The following is an 18421-nucleotide window of genomic DNA, read 5'->3' on the forward strand; positions in this document are numbered from 1 at the left end:
CATAAGAACCTCGATGGCACAGTCCAAAATAGGCCTTGCCGCACTGATCACAATGTGGTGTTGGGGGTCTCATCTGACTAGTATCCCTATGATGTTGCAAGCCTGATGCCCGCAAACTCTGACCTGGACAAGAATAGGTAAATCGATCATATCGAGGCCTCTAAAACTGTGGAGGAGCACTAGCTACAGGTCGCGCTAAACTCCTCAAAGACTGGGGCCTGATGCTGCCTTTGAAGTCATCAGAATACCCTGCAAATATCGCCCTCTTATGCTGGCCCCTATGCTTCTCCCTATCTGCCCTCTGCTAGCGCTTACGATCCTCTAGGGTCTGGGCATAATCTTGAATACAGGAGATATCCATGCCCTCTACCAAGGAGGCTGTCGTGCACTCATTTATCAGATGTGGTCCCAACCCGTTCACGAATAGATGCACCCTATCACTCATCTACGCCACCGTATGTGGAGCATAACTTGCTAAAGAATCAAACTGTATATTATACTCGCGCACACTCATATTACCTTGTCGAAGGTTGAAGAACATATTAGCTCTAGCTCGTCGTATCTCAACTAGCAAATAGTTATGAAGAAACGCTTCAAAAAATTCCTTCCACATAGTTGGAGTAGCGTTCGGACCCCTATATCTCTCCCAACTATCATACCAGAAAACCGCTAAATCCCATAACCAATAAGAAGCCAACTCTACTGCCTCTGTATCACTAGCATGCATAACCTGCAGTGTACGATGAACCTAATTAATAAAAGTATGCGGGTCCTCCTTAGGGTCTAATCCGATAAACACCGGAGGGTCTAGATTAATAAAATCAAGAACTCTTATACTAGCCGGTTTATCAACAACACCAGTATTCTTCGTCTGAGCCTGAGCGGCTACCAAGCTAGTCAACAACTGTATTGCACTCCGCTTATCCTGGTCTATAGTGCCAGCCGGCAGAACTGGTGGTGTTGGGTTCCTCCTAATATCCTCTAGAGGAGACAAAGTAGATTAGGTATGAGACGACATCTCACTTTGAGCCTCATTTTGGCCTGCTCTGGCTTGAGGCACCTGACTGGTACCCTTTCCCGCAGTTGTATCAAGCTTTATACAAATCGCTTGCTTCTTAGTCGAAGGCATCATTGAAATAAAACAAGGTGAATATTAAAGACGAACACTTATGACTCAACTCTACGCACGATCTAGATTCAGGAAGAAGGTAACCCTAGATGTCATGTAGCCTCCTGATTATAAATGTGACGCGCTACACATCCATAATCAAGACTCTACTAGACACGGCTCATAAATAACTCCTAGGACAGAATTGCTCTAATACCAAGTTTGTCATGCCCCAAACAGGAGGGCTATGACTAGCACCCGGCCATACTTGTCGAGCACCAACATACATTTTATCTAACTTTCTTTATTATCTTTTATGGTCAACGAGATTAATATAAATAGTAGACATGAATCATGGACAACCAATAATGAAAGATGATAGCATGAACATACATAACATGGGATGACTAAACAATCAAGAGACTACATATAAGGTACGAGCTACCACGCTACCATGAAAGACTATACAACAAAAATCATCCGACAAGGCATACCAAACTATACATGAGTCGACACCTATCTATGAGCATATAAAGGAACATAAGTGCTGCAATATTGCCAGAACAGGGCCCCGACATACCCATAATGTCTATAACAAAAATGTATACTAAGATCACGGCAAGTCCGGAGAAGGGATCTCGCCAATAACCGCCGAACTGGGTAGCCTACTGTGGTGGGGGAACTGTGTCTACCTATCTATTAGGACCTGGACCACGACATGTAGCGTCCATAAATAAAAAGGACGTCGGTACGAATAAAGTACTGAGTATGAAAGGCAGGAAAGCATAAGTATGAACAATAATGTAAATAGGGATAGAAAATATACAACTTATAACATCTGGGTACCTCTGAGGGCTACTGACATGAAATGCATGATACATACATATGTATACATAAACTTTTAAAACATATGCCTCTATGGACATCATCATCATCATATCATACCCGGCCGTAATAGGCTTGGTAAAAACGTACCCGACCATCATAAGGCTCGATAGAATCGTACCCGGCCATGTGGAGCTCGATAAAACCCAACTAATTAGTGGTTGCACAATAGGTGTCATACCTGGCCGACTATAGCGTAGCTCAGTAGAGTAAAATAGATACATATATATAATGCATGCTCGACTCATGGAATCACTTTCTAAACCATTCGGAGTGACGTAAGGCCGGTATCCTCCGTACTCATTTTAGGACTAACTCTTCATCATGAATCTTGTAAGAATTAGGAAGTATCAACAACATTTATAACATAAGAATAAGAGAAGCAACATCAATATCAATCATTCCATAAGAAGGGAAACAATGTAAGTATTGCTAGCTTCTAAGAGTGGAGTATCTTTGGAAGCTCGTTCATTACATTATGTACAATCGGAGTCGTGCAAAAGAAGGAAAGGGATAGCCTCGCATACCTTGTATATACTTCCCAACCTCAAGTTATGCAATTTCACAACTTCTTAGTCTACAATAAGAGAAATGACACTATCGTTATCGTTTAGGAGTCGTAACTATTATGTATCGAACACAACCTATTTTACAAGGAAATAGACAACACCTCCCCTATTTATATGACTTCCCACAAGTCAAAACAATCACCAAACATCCAATAACATCAATAATAATTATATTGAGCCTCCCAAAACAATGCACCAACCAACAATACTACTACCAAGCCTTTCGATATATATTTCACAAGTTCTAACTTCAACAACTTAGCCGCAACTTGGATAATCTTAAATAAATATAGAGTAATAGGTTCCTTACCTTTAAACAGAAAGAAAAACTCCAATTTGATATTAACTCTGCACGAAATATCCCTCCAATGCTGCCGCAAGAACAAAGAAGCGAAACTAGCAATCAATTAGGGTTTTTCGGCACTAGAATCACTTTAGAAGACGTGAAATCACCTAGGGTTTATATTACAAACTTGATGGAGTATTTACAGAACATAAACCCCTTCAAATAGCCTCCCACGTGAGCTGGAACAACAAAAAAATGAGCAACAACAAGAATAACAAGAAACATACTAGTACCACGGGATTCCCGACACTTGATTTGTGTTGTTTGCCCTTTGTTTGGGTCTTGGATCATGAGAGAAACTTGAAAGGATGTTTTTAGGGTTCTAAGGTCTGAATATACTGAAAAAATAACTTAAAACAGGTTGTAGTATATATATATATCCAAACGTCTTAAACCGCCTAAGTGGACCCTATAGAGAGGTGCTTGGCGCATTCTCCTGAAAATGCGAGTATCTCTCTACTCTGAGATCGTATCGACAAACGATTTAATGTGTTGGAAACTAGACTCATATATATTCAATTTAGTGGGTACATCACCTCGTAATTCCAAGTAAATTAGGAGAAATCTTAGTTATATTTGACCTAATGTTTAAGTAAAATTAAGAACCTAAGTTGCGACAACTTTTGTCGACTTTTATTTTATAACTCGTTTGACTTCAAGACTTATGATATGGATATTATATGATTCAAATACCTTAAAACATGACCTCTTGAGTATATTAAGCATCTCTAGGTTTACTCAAAAATACGGTTTACAACATGCTTGATTCGTTTAACTTCTAATACTTGTTAACCATCCTTATACACCCTTGTATCATACAGGACCAATAGGATTAACTTCTTACCATCTTAAAGATAATCTCTTCATAGATTTACGTCGACTACCTTTTGTCATGAAATAACATACGTGAATATGGGTTGTAACAAATTGAGTGGTGAGGTTTGACGGATTATGTTCCCAGTAGGGTGATTTCATACTTGAAGGCCCAGCGGATAGTTGGGAAGGGTTGTCTTTCTTATTTGGCCTTTTTGAGGGATGTCGGTGCAGATACTCCTAGTATTGATTCAGTCCCAATAGTGAAGGACTTCCTGGATGTGTTTCCTGCAGACTTGCCTGGCATGCCATCGGATGGGGATATTGAATTTGGTATTAATTTGGTGTCGGGCACTTAGCCCATTTCTAATCCACTGTATCATATGGAATCGACGGAGTTGAAGGAATTGAAGAAGCAACTTCAGGAACTCCTTGATAAAGGGTTTATTCGGCCTAGGGTGTCACCGTGGGGTGCACATATTCTATTTGTGAAGAAGGATGGCACTATGAGGATGTGCATTGATTAAAGGCAGTTGAACAAAGTAACGATCAAGAAGAAGTATATTTTGCCTTATATTGATGATTTATTTGACCAGCTTCAGGGAGCGAGAGTGTTCTCCAAGATTGATCTCCAGTTAGGGTATCACCAGTTGAAGATTAGAGACTCGGACATTCATAAGACAGCTTTCAGGACCTAATATGGTCATTATGAGTTCCTTGTGATGTCTTTTGGGCTGACCAATGCCGCAGCAGCATTCATGCATTTGATGAATAATATACTAGCGTAGTGAGCACGTTGAGCATTTGAGAGTTTTATTGTATCGGATGAGGGAGGAGAAGCTTTATGCAAAGTTCTCTAAGTGTGATTTTTGGCTCAGTTCAGTGGCATTCTTTGGGAATGTGGTGTCTAGTGAGGGTATTCAGATTGATCCAAAAAAGATAGAGCGGTTCAGAGTTGGCCAAGATCATCCTCAACCATAGAGATTCGCAGGTTTCTTGGTTTTGGGGGTTATTACTGTCGGTTCGTTCAGGTATTTTCATCTATAAAATCACCCTTGACCAAGTTAACTCAAAAGGGTGCTCCTTTCAGGTGGTCGGATGAGTGTGAGGCGAGCTTTTAGAATCTCAAGACTGCCTTGACCACAGCTCTAGTGTTAGTTTTTCCATCAGCTTCAGGTTGTTATATGGTATATTGTGATACTTTTAGAGTTGGAATTGGTTGTGTGTTGATGTAGGAGGGTAGAGTGATTGCTTATGCTTATAGTCAATTGAAGCCCCATGAGAAGAACTACCTTGTTCATGATTTGGTGTTGGATACCATTGTTCACACATTGAATATTTGGAGGCATTATCTTTATGGCATGTGTTGTGAGGTATTTACTGATAACCATTGGCTCCATCACTTGTTCAAGAAGAAGGACCTCAATTTGAGGCAGTGGAGGTGGTTGGAGCTGTTAAAGGACTATGATATTACTATCTTGTACCATCCGAGAAAGGCCAATGTAGTGGCCGATGCCTTGAGTAGGAAGGCAGTGAGTATGGGCAGTTTGGCATATATTCCTGTTGGGGAGAGGCCTCTTGCAGTTGATGTTCAGGCCTTGACCAATCGGTTTATGAGGTTCGATATATCGGATCCCAGTCTGATCTTGGCTTGTGTGGTTTCTTGGTCTTCCTTGCTTGATCGTATCAGAGAGTGTCAGTATGATGATCCTCATTTGCTTGCCCTCAAGGATAGAGTTCAGCACGGCGATTCCAGGGATGTGATAATTGGTGATGATCGGGTATTGAGGATGTATGGCTGGATATGTGTGCTCAATATAGATGGGTATCGGAAGTTGATTCTTGATGAGGCCCATAGCTCGCGGTATTCCATCCATTCGGGTGTTGCGAAGATGTACCAAGATTTGAGACACCACTATTGGTGGATGAGAATGAAGAAAGATATAGTGGGATTTGTATCTTGGTATCTCAATTGTCAGCAGGTGAAATATGAGCATCAGAGACCGGGAGGCTTGCTTCAGCAGATTGATATTCCAGAGTGGAAGTGGGAGCGGATCACCATGGATTTTGTAGTTGGACTTGTCGTGCCCCTTTTTTCCTTCACAGAATCGGGTTCATGACATTTGGTTGGGACAACTTTTTCCTTTTGGAAAGGGGGTTGCATTTTGGAGAGTCACCACCTAACAATTTTAAGGTGTGTTAGGGCACCTAAAGGGTTCATTCATAACTACGTTTGGTAACGAGAGATAGGGTAAGGGCTTGAAATCATCCTAAGGGGAAAGTGTTAGGCACCCCTCTGGATCCACTAGTGTGGTTCCCGGCCAAACAGTTTTTGTGAATTGTACAATTAGCAAATAAACAAGTATGACTCAAACAGTAGGGGATTTAAGTTTAAATACACAAGTGTTTGAAAAACAACTAGTGAAAGGCGAAAGTTTGAAAGAGTTACAATCTAAGCATGCTTATGAATGTAAAGGGGGGTGTCCTAGGTTTGTTTGTAATATGGATCACATCAATGCATTACCCGGTATGACACTCCTCAAAAAGGGGATACACGTGGTATTAACGCACCGGTCATCATATCCATATCTACCAATTCCTGCCCCATGAAGGTAATTAAAGTGAGGGTTGGTCTCTACCCCTATTGCATGCTGTTACCCGTCCCTTCCTATCGGTCCTGGAGGAATTTAGGACTCCTATCCTAAAAAGCGGAAGGTTCTAGGCGGACCCTCAGGTTTAAAGGCAAAATAATAGGTGTCAAATAAGAACACATAAGACTGCATTTAGGGGGGAAAACACAGAAACAGATAGAAAGCTCAAATACACCTCCACAAGTAATGCACATAGACAGCATGACTCATACACAATTAATGTACGAATTCAGATCTTAAACATGGTATCTAAGTGATAATAGCATAGCTAGATCTATTATACGACTCAGAAAGAAGTCTGAATCAAGCTTGCCTACTATTTTTAATCCTGTTAATCATTAAGCAGTACACACAAAGAGCAGTTTCCAGTTTTATAAGAGATTGGATACCTAAGGATTGCCTATGCATTTATCAGAACTATCAGATGTTTAGAAGTCATTTTTTCCTAAGAGAATGTTGTTCTAGGTGTTATAAAATGCCGGGATTGTTACCAGTTTATTGTAAATAGGATAATCAAATGTGAAGCTATTTTTACCTCTTTTATAATCAGCAGTTTACACTAAGTGTGAATGCAAGTGCGAATGAGATCCTAAAACATGGTATCTAAGATGCATGTATAAAGCTCATGATGGTTTATATGCAGAATTTCTAAAGCAAGGTTTCTAAATGCACGACAGGATATCTAAATGCAGAAAAAGGTTACGACATTATAAAGCATGCCTCAAGTGTGGAAGAGTAGCAATCTTTGTTTTAATGACCCCTTTATCCTAAAGTAGGATTTTTGAGTGATAAGAATGTCAAAAATGAGATGCTAAAATATCACACATGAGACTTAAGAGCATAATTTCTACTGCACATACAGGAAATATATACCTAAAGCATGGCTTCTACCCCTTTTGATATCTATAACATGCATAGCTACCCCCCCCACATTTCACTATCCAAACCCCAACGTTCGTTTACAAATTATTACAGACCATGTGAATGCATTACATGAGAAAAGTAAAAATTATACTATACAGAGTCTGAAACAGGTCCAGACTTGTCAACACCTAATTTGGACTTCCTCCCTAAGTTATGTAATAAACTACCTCAGGTGCCAAGATTGTTTCATAGTCTTTCTCACATCTGGGAGTGTCAGAGTTCCTTGAGGACCTTAAGGGATCCCGGGCAGTGCTCACACCCAAATTTCATAGCCAAGACAGAGTAAGTGCAGTGTGGAAAAGGCCAGCTTTTATGTGTCCAAGTTCATAGGGAGCTCAAGAGTCCCAAGGCAAGGCTCACACAAAAGGGGCAGAACCTAGTGGTCTAAGAGTATATGTGGGAGTGCTTGTCATGGTTTAAAAAAAAGGGTTGAATTGGAAAATAGTTTTGAAACAACATGTTTGAAATAAGTTTGCAAAAACAACAGAACGGTTCAGAAAAAGAGAAGGGACTAGAAATAATAATAACTTGGAACAAGCCAGCACACACATAACAAACTCAAAGTGTAGTATCATTTCAACATTCACAAGTAGGGAATTAAGGGGTTGGGGACATAGAGAGCTCAAATCAGAAATACATAGACATGGATGAGAAGAGAAGCATATAGATCAGCAAGCACAAAGCACAAGTAGGAACTGATTGGCCTACAAACTACTACTTCAAATGGTTAACAAGGGAATCATGCTCGAAATTAGGATAGTAATAGGCAATCAGACATAGAGACAGGACAGGGGTTTATTATACATAATTGATCATGCCACTTAGTACTAATCAAGTACATTAGAGGATTATGATACTAACATGGCATACTAGTTGAGGGAGATAAACAAGAACTTAAGTAGACATGCCGATTACACTTGAACAAGAGATGGCAAAACTCAAGCATGCTGAATAAAGCAGTAAACATGAATGGCAATTAAACACATGAGCCATTAAGTCAATGCAGAAGGAGACATGGACTAACAGCCATGGAGCACATAGAGTTGAGTTTCAAAGTTGAACTAGGAACATACCAGTTAAGGAAGCAAAGTGCATAAAAAGCAAGAGGGGTTCCACAGTCTAGCCTTCGCTTGTAGCCGGCTAGATAAGTAGTTAGCACAAGCAACAGAGAGAGAAGAGAGACTTGAGTGTGTGTGTGTGTGTATGTATTCTGAACTGTGTTTGTGTGTTAAGACTATAGAAGTGATCATTTATATAGTAGTTTGAAAACTGGTTAAAATAAGGCAAGAATCAATTCTTTAGTAATTATAGAACTCAAAATAGAAAATTGGTTCGAATCTCCATTTGATTAAGGGAGTCGGTGTGAATGGTAAAAGGTAGGTGACAAATAAGGAAAGAAATCATACACGGCTGGAGTATAGCAAATAAGGAAAGATTTCAAAAATACTACCAGTATAGAACATGTAATTAAGGCTAGGTTCAGAAAGTTTTCAAACTAAGGAGACAATTAGTAGTAATGCAGACAAGGCAAGTAGGATTAATTAAGGTAAGCAACTAATCAAATTAGGGGTCGAGATTCAGTAGCATAGAGTAGGACCAAATTCATAAAGCCCTAATTAAAGACACAACTTAGTAGAAAAAATAAGTATCATAGAAAAATAGGGTAAGGAAATAAGTCAGCCTAATAGACGGGGCAAAGCTTTTAAGGTTTTTGAAAGAAAATTTTCAATCACCATCGATTAAGGAAACCAGACTTAATCAAAGGGAGTCATGACTCTACACTTTCATCATATTAATAGAGGAGGTCCACAGATGTAGCAAGAAAAATATATTTGAAGCATAGTCACAGAAAGAAGCAAAAGATGAACAAACAAAGTGAGTATAGTCATACAAAAGCGACATAAGTAGGCTAGGGATTCAGGAAAACATATTCGAAGTAGAGTAATCACAGGACTCACGTAAGCAGGCTAACACACTGACGCGATGTAAAGAAAGCATGTTAACACTCAGAAAAGCAAAGTAAGGAAAATTATAGAAAAAAAGTAAACAAAATCTTTTAAAAAAGGGACTTTTAATAGATTCAAGTTAAAAGCAATAAGAGTACAAAATCGGTCAAAACAAACAAGGGAAAGGGTTTAATCATAACGAAATCAGTTAGAACATGCGTAAAACAACTCCTAGAAACCCCAGTTTTAGAAAAGAATGACTAAAATCGAAATAGTTAGTTAAAACAGGATATTTTTAGAGGAAAATGCTTAATAATACTTGAATCATCTCAAATCTATAAAGATCTGAGAAGAATCGAGCAGTAGCAAACTAGGGTTTCGGAAGATAGCAAAGATGAGGAAAAATCGGTTAAAAACTCATGGATATACCTAGATCTAAGACAGATCTAAAGAAAAGTGAAAACTCTCAAGAGTTAGGGTTTCAGCGAACCCAGAGAAGATGAGAAAACCTTAGAACATTACCGGTTTTAGCCGGAAAAGTCATGGATCTTACTCGAACAGCCATGGATGGCCGAAAAATGGATGAAAGACCATGGATAAGCTCTCAGAGAGTTTTGAACAAGATCTGGTCTAGATCTCTTCGAGATCCTTCCATGAAATCACAAAAAAACAAGAAACCAGGAGACGTAGGAGACAAGTATACGTCTCAAACAGCCATGGGAATCCATGGATCAAGTGAGGATCGAAGTGATTCGGGCTAGTTTTAGGTGGGGGGATGCTAGGGTTCAGTTTAGGTCTCAGAAAGAATTGGAGAGGAAAGGGGTTTCATGGCGGTTGTTCGGTGAAAATGGCTTAGGGTTTCGGGGGTTAGGTTAGATAAAAGGAAGGTTTGTTTTGGACCGATGTTTGGTGAAAAATGGCTTAGGGTTTCGGGGGTTAGGTTAGATAAAAAAGAAAGGTTTGTTTTGGACCGTTGATCTCTTGAGATCAACGGCCAAGATTGGTTCCGAGCTGGGCGGGTTATAAAAGTGGGTTAGGTTAATTGAGTCGGGGTTTTAATTGGTCTAGGGGTGTATTTGGTTATAATTGAAATACAAATGGGGCTATTATTTAAATAGCCAGTTTTTCCACTTTTTAATTTATTTAAAATAGTAGATAATTTCTAAAAAATAATTTTAAAAATCTAAAATGATTTATAATACATAATTAGCAATTTAAAAATACAGGATCAAATTTTGTGCATATAAAACGTAATTAAATCTTAAAAAGGTCTAATATTGCAATTATGTGCAATTTAGCTTTAAAAATACTAAATGTAAGTAAAAAAATATACAAAAATTACCTTAGCCATATTTTGAAATAAATATAGAAATCCAATAGATGAATTATCAAAAAAATAATTTTGGAAATAATTATTGGGGATTTTGTGGATAAAAAGGGAGAAAATAAATCAATTTAAAACCTTAAAATTATGGAAAAAATAATAAAAACCTTGGACATGCTTATATATGCATATGTATGTTATTTTGAAGGTATTTTTCATATTGAAAATATATAAGGAAAAATTGGGTATCAACAACTGCCCTTCTTTACTTGGGAAGGATGAAAGAGTTGTCGGGTAAAGATATGATGGCCAATTTTGATCGAGCGAAATGGTTTGAAGCGGTTTATGTCGCACCCTGGCTTTTGAGTTGCCTACATATCCCTGGTTTTACAGGAATCAGGCCGTATGTAGTTCAGGATCCACCGGCGGAGTATACCGATGAAGCAATTTCAAGAACGGACGCAACATCTTGGGCTGGGTGAGTGGATAGTTTACGGGAATGGTTAGGTTTGATATGGCTGAGGGAACTAGAGCGGGATCGCTCCTACTGGGGTAGCCGTTTCTTGCCGTCTTACCTGCAAATAGAAGCAATACAAGCGTATACTGTGCATAAATTTAAACATGATACAAATTCTCGTTGGACCATGAGTATTGTCTTCGGATGATGAGGATGACATCCTTAGACAATGATATTCTAGGCCATGAAGCGTATGATGAAGGATTCGTAGGCCATGCAATGATGTTCTAGGACTGTGAGGATGGTGCCTCTGAACCATGACGCCTTTGAATAATGATATGCAAGAGATTGAAAGAGATCCTCAGGCCATGACATGGTGTTCTCGGGCTATGAAGATGGTGCCTCCGAACGATGATGCCTTTGGATGAGTTGGCGATATTTCAGCCCATAAAGGATGCAGTAGTATGATGCAGGCAAGACAGAGCTTAGTATTACGAATTGAAAGGCAGAGCTTAGCCCGTAAGAGAAGAGACATAAATAGTGTTTGGGATTGCGCTTAGTTTCGAAGAAAAATGGAGGCAGAGCTTAGCCTCGAAAGTCAGAATGATAGCCTTATGCAAAGATGCGAATGAAGATGGAGGTAAAGCATAACCTCGGAAAGCAGAATGGTAGCCTTATGCAATGTAGATGCAAATGGAGACAGCATTTAGTCACGGAAGGTAGAATGGTAGCCTTATACAAGTTGGAAGGCAGAATAATAGCCTTATGCAATGCGGATACAGATTGAGATAGTGTTTAGTCTCGGAAGGCATAATGGTAGCCTTATGTAGATTGGAAGGCAGAATAGTAGTCTTATGCAATGCGGATGCAGATGGAGACAACATTTAGTCTCGGAAGGCAGAATGGTAGCCTTATGCAAGAATGCAGATGCAGATAGAGGTAGAGCTTAACCTCGGAAGGTAGAATGGTAGCCTTATGCAAGATATAAGATAACAACTGACAATAGAGATTTCTTAGCTAATAGCAGATTACGGCATTGTGATTACTGAGAGCATTGTGACATACGGGACATCACTGGTGTGTACTGATAGCAAATGTTGGTAAGTGCAACAGTTCTGAGAATCGTATTTTGGATAATGTTTGTCCCGTGGGCGTACAGTATGTCTAATGATTTCACTTAATGTCTAAAATATGACATAAGTATATAGTTAAGAAACAACTTTTAGACGAACTAACGACTGTGATGTGGTTCAAAACATTGCAACCCCTCTTGCTGCGGAATTTTGAGGGTCCTCCTCAAAATTCTGCCACAGTTAATGGGTTGATACTTCTGGCTGTTTCTTGAGACGGTCGACTGAAATTACTTCGGAATTTTGAGGGTCCTCCTCAAAATTCTGCCCCAGTTTCCAATTGCAGGGGAAAAAGAATTTTTTATTGAATTGTGACCGAACCCATAGGGCTGCCTACATATCCCCTCTGAAATGGGAATCAGGTCAGGCGTAGTTCAATTTACATCATATAAGGAAAGCATAAAGATTACACATAGTAACACTTGACTGCATCTGAATTGATCGGCTTAGGCCAGACTTCTCCATCAATTTTTGCAAGTATGAGGACTTCCCTTTGGCTTCATCTTGATGCAGAAAAATTTTCTTTAACACCAGCTGCCCCGGTGTGAACTGTCTTGGCTTGACTCTCTTGTTGAAGGCTCTGGACATTCTGTTATGGTAGAGTTGAACATGGCAAACTACATTCATTCTCTTTCTGTCTATAAGGGCTAGTTGCTCATAATGACTTTTTACCCACTCTGTGTCGTCGAACTCAGCTTCTTGTATGATCCTTAGGAAAGGAATTTCTACCTCAGCGGGAATGAAAGCCTCTGTACCATAAACCAGCATATAGGGTTTGCCCCGGTAGATGTGTGGACTGCGGTGCGATACCCCAGTAAAGCAAATGATAACTTCTCGTGCCACTACTTATGCTTCTTTATCATTTTCCTTAATATCTTCTTGATATTCTTGTTGGCGGCTTCTACAGCTCCATTAATCTAAGGCATGTAGGTTGTGGAATTCTTTTGTTTGATCTTGGAAGTTTCGCACATAGATTTCATCAAGTCGTTGTTGAGGTTGGAGGCATAATCAGTAATGATTGACTCTGGAATCCCGAATCGACAAACGATGTGGTCGCGGACATAGTCTGCCACGACTTTCTTAGTCACTGCTCTGTAAGATGCTGCTTCGACCCATTTGGTGAAATAGTCTATGGCTACCAGGATAAACCTGTGTCTGTTGGAAGCAGCAGACTTAATTGGTCCAATTACATCCATCCCCCAAGCGAGGAAATGGCCACGGTGAGCTTGTTGTGTTGAGCTCACTCGGAGGTACCTTTATCATGTCTGCATGTATCTAACAGCGGTGGCATTTTTGGACATACTGGATGCAGTCTGTTTCCATAGTCATCCAAAAGTAACCATCCCAGAGTATCTTCTTTGCTAAGACAAAACCATTCATATGTGGACCGCAGGTCCCATCATGAATTTCCTCTAGCAGCTTGGATGCTTCCTTTGCGTTGACACATCTTAATAATCCCAAATCAAGAGTCCTTCTATACAGAATTCCTCTGCTGTGAAAGACGTTGTTGGACAATCTCCGAAGTGTGCATTCGGAGTAGGATTTGCAATCAGTGGGTACTCTCCTTTTGCCAAATATTCCTTGATATCATGAAACCAAGGCTTTCCGTCTGCTTCTTCTTCAACATGGGCACAGTAAGCTGGATGATTATGGATTTTCACCGAAATGGGATCAACAAAATTCTTGTCTAAATGTTGTATCATAGATGATAGGATAGTCAGTGCATCGGCGAACTCATTCTGGATTCTGGGAACATGCTGGAATTCTGTCTTCGTGAACTTCTTTCTCAACTCCTGTACGTGATGTAAATAATGGATTATCTTGGAGTTCTTGGTCGTCCATTCTCCTCGTACCTGATGTATAAGTAAGTCTGAATCTGCAATCACTAGCAGCTCTTGAACGTTCATGTCAATAGCCATTTTGAGTCCTAAGATGCAGGCTTCATACTCGGCCATATTGTTGGTGCAGGGGAACCTGAGTTTGGCAAACACCAGATAATGCTGACCCGTTTCCGATATTAGGACTGCTCATATGCCAACTCCTTTGAAGTTTGTTGCTCCATCGAAGAACATTCTCCAACCGTCATAGGATTCCGCAATGTCTTCTCCTATGAACGATACCTCTTCATCAGGAAAATACGTTTTCAGGGGTTAGTATCCTCCATCCATGGGGTTTTCAGCAAGGTGGTCTGCCAGTGCCTGTCCCTTGACCTCTTTCTGAGTTACGTAAACAATGTCAAACTCACTCAACACGATTTGCCACTTGGCTAGCTTGCCGGTGGGCATGGGCTTCTGAAAGATGTACTTCAAGGGATCCATTCTCGATATGAGATATGTAGTATAGGCACAGAAGTAATGTCTCAACTTCTGAGCTACCCAAGTCAAAACACAACATGTGCGTTCCAATACAGAATATCGGGCCTCGTACGGGGTGAACTTCTTACTGGGATAATAAATGGCTTGTTCCTTCCTCCCTATTTCATCTTGTTGCCCTAGAATGCAGTCGAAAGCTCTATCTAACACTACAAAGTAGAGTAATAAGGGTGTACCTGGCTCGGGCAGGACTAAGTTTGGTGGTGTTGACAGGTACTCCTTGATTCTATCGAAGGCCTTTTGGCAGTCCTCGGTCCATTTGGTGGCGGCGTCCTTCTTTAACACCTTAAAGATTGGCTCACAGATAAATGTAGACTGTGCTATGAATCGGCTGATGTAGTTAAGCCTTCCTAAGAAACTCGTCACATCCTTCTTGTTCTTTGGCAGTGGTAGTTCTTGAATGGCTTTGACTTTTGATGGATCCAGTTCTATTCCTCAGCGGCTCTCAATAAACCCAAGCAATTTCCCAGCAGGAACCTCAAATGTGCACTTTGCGGGGTTTAGTTTTAGGTTGTATCTCCGCAGTCTATTGAAGAACTTCCTCAGATCTTCTATGTGGTTAGTGGCCTTCTTGGATTTGATAATAACATCATCCACATATACCTCTATCTCCTTGTGTGTCATATTATGGAAAATGGTAGTCATGGACCTCATGTAGGTGGCCACTACATTCTTCAGGCCGAATGGCATCATCTTGTAATAGTACTCGCCCCACGGTGTAATGAAAGCCATTTTATTGGTGTCTTTCTCATCCATCCAGATCTGATGATAACGAGCGAAGCAATCTACAAATGATTGTAGCTCATGCTTGGCGCAATTTTCAATCAGGATGTGTATATTTGGCAAAGGGAAGTCGTCTTTCGGACTGGCCCGGTTGAGATCCCGATAGTCGACATAGACTCTAACCTTCCCATCCTTCTTTGGAACTAGCACAATATTGGCTAACCATGTCGGGTATTCTACTACCCTGAGAACCTTAGCGTTGATCTGCTTGGTGACTTCTTCCTTGATTTTCAAACTCATATCAGGCTTGAACTTTCTGAGCTTCTGCTTTACTGGTGGACACGTTGGATCGGTTGGTAGTTTGTGAGCCACAATAGACGTTCTTAGACAAGTCATGTCATCATATGACCAGGCAAATATGTCCTCACACTCCTTTAGAAATTATGTGTATTCTTTCTTCTCTAATGGCGATTGGTGAATGTTGATTCGTGTTTCCTTGACGTTTTCTGCATCTCCCAGGTTGACAATCTCGGTCTTGTCCAGGTTGGACTTAGGTCTGTTCTCAAAGTTCTCAACTTCTTTGACAATCTCGTCAGGTATGTCATCTTCCTCTGAATCAATGTCCGTTTGTTGCGTTGTCTCATTGCATGTCACAGTCATTGGTTCATCAAGACAAGTAATAGTAATGATGTATTGGTAAAGCAAGGAGATAAAATGATAGCAATAAATATTAATTCATAAGAAAAATCGAAAATGTTTTGATAAATTGAATATTATTTTGAACATCGAAGATCTTATTGCGGGAATTGTAAAATGCGAAATGAAAATCATTTAGTAAACAAAATAGTGAATAATGCTTGTTTTAGCTTTGCTACCCCGAGACTCGCCGGGCTTTGGATCTCCTGATGGTCCAATTCTTGAGATGTACCCCTCTGCTCACAGCCTGTATGGAAGGGCCTTCCTCCCCCTCCTCCTCGAGAATAACATAACAATCCATATCACTATCCTCTAAAACATGTTCTTCACAGTTGAACGTGCTTCTTCTTCATCTAACCCATAAATAATGTCGGCATGTTGGAAGGTCTTATCCATATGAGGTATTGGTATCTCTAGTAGGTAGTAAGGACCGTGCCATGGCGGCGACCAGTTATTGAATTCTTCCCAGGTGTATTCATATCCCAAACCAAAGGTATTGCCATATTTCTTGAGTTTTATGGGTTTAGAGATTCCTTGGAGGTTCTTGTCGAGCCCTTTGCCAGGTTCGTACCCACTCCAACTCAGTATACTCTCGATTTTGCTATACCACCATTTGTCTTTGTCGATAGCATTGACATGTTCAATGTGGTGGTAAGTTTCTCCACCCAGCTTGCTTCTTCCCTCAATCACCGGAATGGTCCGACAATTGTATATAGGGTTGCTATCGTCGCCGTGAAAGACCACTTCTTGGTGATTCCATTTGAACTTTACTGCCTGATGCAGCATTGATGCTACGGACCCAGTACCATGAATCCATGTTCATCCCAGCAACATATTGTAAGACGTTGGTACATCTATTACCTGGAAATCGACCTCAAACCAGGTTGGTCCCATCTGCAGGCATAGACTAATCTCACCAATGGTGGACCTCTAAGAAACATCGAAGGCTTTTACATTGATTGATCCATCCTTTATCTCATGCATATTTACCCAACTTTTTGAGTGTTACCAGCGGATAAATATTAAGACTGAAACCTCCATCGATCAGGATTCTAGTGATGAATAGTGGATTGTTGTTTGGGGTATGACAGGTGTTGCATTGGTTCTTTGGTGGAGCAGCGTGATGGTGAGGAGTGGGATGATTCAATTTTTTGGGATATTTTGAGGAGGTGTAGGTTTTGGAGCATTGGGGAAGTTGATAGCTGGGGTGCTGAGGGAGAATGACAGGCTTGCCAGATTCCGAACCTGATCGAGCTCTTCCTGGAATTTCAACAGTTTCTGTTTAAGTTGCAACACATTCTCGTTAGGAATTCAAATACCCTGGCTATCAGTGGCCTCTACCCGTTCAGCCGTGTTCTCCTTCCTGATATTGTTTAAGTCTTCCATCTTGCCTTTGTTCTTGCCTTTAATGGGACTAAGAGGAGGAGCGGGTGGAGGGCCCCTAGATCTTATAAAATAAGATGATGATGCCAGAATGCACGAACTAACTTTTGGGGAGGGGGAATAATAAAAACAAAAGGTAATCAAGTCAGTGAGGATTATGAAAAGTATTGCAATATTTAAACACATAGTGCGGGAATGTAAGGCATGTCCTAATTTGGGAACCTCTTTGTGCTCGAGGTAGGACTAGCGACAAATTGATTTGGAGAACTTAGAATGCTAAATGCCTCATTTTATTGATAAAGATAGGCGAATCCCAAAATGACACTAAATAAGTAAGGAATAAAAGTCACTAATGGCCATTGGCCTATTACATTCATAGAGCGAAAAAGTAAATTCCTATCTATTTGGTCCCAGAAGGACCTTCCCCAGATTCGACATCCTTGGCTCCATCGAATAGCTTCCCCAATTCGCGAAGTCACAGCAACAGGTATGTTCTGGCTAGATGTCCACCTTCAATCCCTTCAGCCTTTTGACAGTCTACAACCCTTTTGAGGAATTTCCCCTTTAGTTCTACTATGCCTCGCTCCAAGTACCCTAGCCTTTTGTTGGCACTAATAGCCATGTCTTTCCATTTCTCAATCAGCTTCTTGATGGACACTTGTATCTCGCGGTGTTAGCTCTCGCATTCACGGATTCTTTTACGCAGCTGGTTGTACTTGAAGTGTGCCTCGGCCTTTTCATCTATAATTTTGTAACCTCGAACGAACCCTAGATGGACTAGACCATCCCAATTGTCTTCCATCCAACCTGAATAGAAAAGAGTACAACCGGTATGATATCTGTATGGCTCGATGGTGTTTTTCTCCATTACGATCTTGCAGTGCCACATGTGTTGTGCTTGGCACTTGTAGGGATTATCATCATTTTGGAAGTCATCTCGGAAATGGCTCATCTTGTCGACCCTGGGTATGACTTGTTTCCTGCATGCTTGCCTCATAACTCGAAGAGGGACGTAAGGGTATGTTCCTGTTAAACCATTCAAGATCAGGAAAGGTGCATCTCTTGATCGGGCGATGAACTTCTCTATTGGAAAC

This window comes from Nicotiana tabacum, chromosome 1, assembly GCF_000715075.1.
Source record: "Nicotiana tabacum cultivar K326 chromosome 1, ASM71507v2, whole genome shotgun sequence".
Lineage (NCBI taxonomy): Eukaryota > Viridiplantae > Streptophyta > Magnoliopsida > Solanales > Solanaceae > Nicotiana > Nicotiana tabacum.